This window comes from Physeter macrocephalus, chromosome 2 (assembly GCF_002837175.3).
Source record: "Physeter macrocephalus isolate SW-GA chromosome 2, ASM283717v5, whole genome shotgun sequence".
Taxonomy (NCBI): domain Eukaryota; kingdom Metazoa; phylum Chordata; class Mammalia; order Artiodactyla; family Physeteridae; genus Physeter; species Physeter macrocephalus.
The window spans coordinates 19,751,322-19,755,888 of NC_041215.1; positions in this window are offsets into that span (position 1 = coordinate 19,751,322).

The following is a 4,567-nucleotide window of genomic DNA, read 5'->3' on the forward strand; positions in this document are numbered from 1 at the left end:
CCTATAATTCGAATGTTGGTGTGTTTAATGTTGTCCCAGAGGTCTCTGAGACTGTCCTCAATTCTTTTCATTCTTTTTTCTTTATTCTGCTTTGCAATAGTTATTTCCACTATTTTATCTTGCAGGTCAGTTATCTGTTCCTCTGCCTCAGTTATTCTGCTATTAATTCCTTCTAGAGAATTTTAAATTTCATTTATTGTGTGTTCATCATTGTTTGTTTACTGTTTAGTTCTTCTAGGTCCTTGTTAAAACGTTCCTTGTATTTTCTCCATTCTATTTCCAAGATTTTGGATCATCTTTACTGTCATTACTCTGAATTCTTTTTCAGGTAGGCTGCCTATTTCCTCTTCATTTGTTTGGTCTGGTGCGTTTTTACCTTGCTCCTTCATTTCCTGTGTATTTCTCTGTCTTCTCATTTTGCTTAACTTACTGTGTTTGGGGTCTCCTCTTCGCAGGCTGCAGGTTCGTAGTTCCCATTGTTTTTGGTGTCTTCCCACAGTGGCTAAGGTTGGTTCAGTGGCTTGTGTAGGCTTCCTGATGGAGGGGACTAGTGCCTGTGTTCTGGTGGATGATGCTGGATCTTGTCTTTCTGATGGGCAGGACCGCATCTGTTGGTGTGTTTTGGGGTGTCTGTGACCTTATTATGATTTTAGGCAGCCTCTCTGCTAATGGGTGGGGTTGTGTTCCTGTCTTGTTAGTTGTTTGGCATGGGGTGTTCAGCACTGGAGCTTGCTGGTCGTTGAGTGGAGCTGGGTCTTAGTGTTGAGATGGAGAGCTTGGGAAAGCTTTCACCACTTGATATTTCGTGGGGCCAGGAGGTCTCTGATGTACCAATGTCCTGAACTCGGCTCTCCCACCTCAGAGCCACAGGCCTGACACCTGGCCAGAGCACCAAGATCCTGTCAGCCACACGGCTCAGAAGAAAATGGAGAAAAAAAAGAAAGAAAGAAAGAGAAAATAAGAAATAAAATAAACTTATTAAAATAAAAAATAATTATTAAAAAAATTAAAAAGTTATTTAAAAAAGTAAAAAAGAAGAGAGCAACCAAAACAAAAAACAAATCCACCAATAATAAGAAGAGCTAAAAACTATACTAAAAAAAACAAAGGACAGACAGAACCCTAGGACAAATGGTAAAAGCAAAGCTATACAGACAAAATTACACACAGAAGCATACACATACACACTCACAAAAAGAGAAAAAGGAAAAAATATATATATATCCTTGCTCCCAAAGTCCACCTCCTCAATTTGGGATGATTCATTGTCTATCCAGGTATTCCACAGATGTAGGGTACATCAAGTTGACTGTGGAGATTTAATCCGCTGCTCCTGAGGCTGCTGAGAGAAATTTCCTTTTCTCTTTGTTTGCACAGCTCCCGGGGTCCAGTTTTGGATTTGGCCCCGCCTCTGCGTGTAGGTCGCCTGAGGGCGTCTGCTCTTCGCTCAGACAGGACGGAGTTAAAGGAGCCGCTGATTCGGGGGCTCCGGCTCACTCAGGCCGGGGGGGAGGGAGGGGCGCGGAGGCGGGGCGAGCCTGCGGTGGCAGAGGCCGGCGTGACGCTGCACCAGTCTGAGGCGCGCCGTGCGTTCTCCCGGGGAAGTTGTCCGTGGATCCCGGGACCCTGGCAGTGGCGGGCTGCACAGGCTCCCGGGAGGGGAGGTGTGGAGAGTGACCTGTGCTCGCACACAGGCCTCTTGGTGGCGGCAGCAGCGGCCTTAGCGTCTCATGCCCGTCTCTGGGGTCCGCGCTGATAGCTGCGGTCGCGCCCATTTCTGGAACTCCTTTAAGCGGCGCTCTTAATCCCCTCTCCTCGCGCCCCAGGAAGCAAAGAGGGAAGAAAAAGTCTCTTACCTCTTCGGCAGCTCCAGACTTCTCCCGGACTCCCTCCCGGCCAGCCGTGGCGCACTACCCCCTTCAGGCTGTGTTCACGCCGCCAACCCCAGTCCTCTCCCTGCAATCCGACCGAAGCCCGAGCCTCAGCTCCCAGCCTCCTCCCGTCCCGGTGGGTGAGCAGACAAGCCTCTCGGGCTGGTGAGTTCCGGTCGGCACCGGTCCTCTGCGGGAATCTCTCCGCTTTGCCCTCCGCACCGTTACTGCGCTCTCCTCCGCCGTGCCGAAGCTCCCCGCCTCCGCCACCCGCAGTCTCTGCCCGCGAAGGAGCTTCTAGTGAGTGGAAACCTTTCCTCCTTCACGGCTCCCTCCCACTGGTGCAGGTCCCGTCCCTATTCTTTGTCTCTGTTTTATTCTTTTTCTTTTGCCCTACCCAGGTACGTGGGGGAGTTTCTTGCCTTTCGGGAGGTCTGAGGTCTTCTGCCAGCGTTCAGTAGGTGTTCTGTAGGAGTTGTTCCACATGTAGATGTATTTCTGATGTATTTGTGGGAAGGAAGGTGATCTCCGCGTCGTACTCCTCCGCCATCTTGAAGGTCTCAAAGGTATCATCTTTTAAGTGATACACTGCAATAAATGAGCAAGTATAGCTTAAGATTCCAAACTTTCCCTCCGTAATCCAATCATGAGATTCTAGACACCATCATCAGTTTAAAATGCAAACTCGATCAGTTACCTTACTTAAAAAAAAATCTTAAATATCTTTTAAAAGAACTTTTAATTTTACATTGTAGTTGATTAACAATGATGTGTTAGTTTCAGGTGTACAGCAAAGTGATTCGGTTATGCATATACATGTTTCTATTCTTTTTCAAATTCTTTTCCCATTTAGGTTGTTACATAATATTTGAGCAGAGTTCCCTGTGCTATACAGTAAGTCCTTTTTGGTTATCCATTTTAAACATAGCAGTGTACTTTTAATCTTTCATTTCTGTCTTCAGCAGATATTTACCCTGTTGTCCTATCATAATTATTAATACTGCCCTTTTCATTCCCCAATATATCCCAGTTGAGAGGGACAATTATTTGGTCTCCCCTTTTATAGAGCACACACATTATGTGCAAACTCTGGGGTAAAATCTGTGATCCAGAAATAAACTAAAGAGACTCATTGCCCCTGTTGAAGTTAATCTTACTGAGAGGAAAGAGTTATAAAGAGCACACAGAATTTATAACATCCTATATAGAAATAACTTCTGTGATGAACCACAAGGTTTTATCCAGCCAACAGCAATAGAATTAGAACAACGTGACGTACATAATTTTAAATTTGGTAGAACACACATTGAGGAAAGTAAACACGAATAGAGGAAACTGTTTTTTAACCCTTTTTTTTTTTTTTTTTTTTTTTTTGCGGTATGCGGGCCTCTCACTCCTGTGGCCTCTCCCGTTGCGGAGCACAGGCTCAGCGGCCGTGGCTCACGGGCCCAGCCGCTCCGCGGCATGTGGGATCCTCCCGGACCGGGGCACGAACCCGTGTCCCCTGCATCGGCAGGCGGACTCTCAACCACTGCGCCACCAGGGAAGCCCAACCCTTTTATTTAACTGAAGAAATTTAATATTATCATTCCAAAATGTAGTCCCCATCAGAATGAAGCACAAGATATGTTATAGCCTTTTCTTGTTTCTGAGCCTTGAAATAGTATTTTAACATTACAGCCCATCTAGTTCAAAAGTTAAATTTGATCTGTATCTAGATTTTATAAGATTTCCAGTAGTAAGAAAGATTCACACAAAGTATTTTTTAATCCTCTTTTATGGATGTCTCTTCTAGAGTTTGACTCATTTTTCTAGAGCAGTTTTAGCATTCTGTTTCATGACAGAATTACTATATTTATATAATGTCTTGATGTACTTTACCAGATGAGGGTAACCCAGAGACTTTCCTGGCGGTCCAATGCTTAAGACTCTGCCCTTCCACTGCAGGGGGCATGGGATCAGTCCCTGGCTGGGGAACCAAGATCCCACATGCCGTACAGTGCAGCCAAAAAAAAAAAAGAATGTGACACTCCAGATGTATGTAACTCAAAATTTTTCCCCACTCATATTTTCCATCCCTTCTGTCTTCCTAGTGAATTTTGGTGAACTTTGACTCCGAATATAGCTTAACGTGATAGAAGTTACAATTTTTATTATCTATTTGCGTTTAATTGTATCAAAAGGAATAATTTCCCCCCCATTGTGAAACTGTTCTCTCTTTTCTTTAAAAATAAAGCCATATATTTTGTTTTTGTTAGAATGAAATTAAGCATTTAAGTGATTATGAAGGGGTTGATTCCAGCAAAAGACTGCATTAAAACTGCAAGACAGTTCAAGAGCAAATATCCCAACAAAAGCACAGTGTGAACAATATTGAAAAACTCAGGACAGAGTTAAAATAGAAGTGGGATGTGATTAAAAGGGGGAGCAGAGAGAATTTGATGAGGAATTGATATCACAATGAAAATATACACAAGCATGTTCCAAATGGATAAAAGACGTCAACCCACAGATGTAATTAACTCAACATTCTTTAAGCAAAGAAAATACATGGGAAACAATAATGAGCTACACTATGGTCTAAAAATCAGAGTGACTATCAAAGATTTCGGAAAATGCAAAGGCCAAATAAACAAGAAAATGCTAATTGGAGATGTCTAAACATAAATAAGATAGAGATCAACTCAGCACCATTT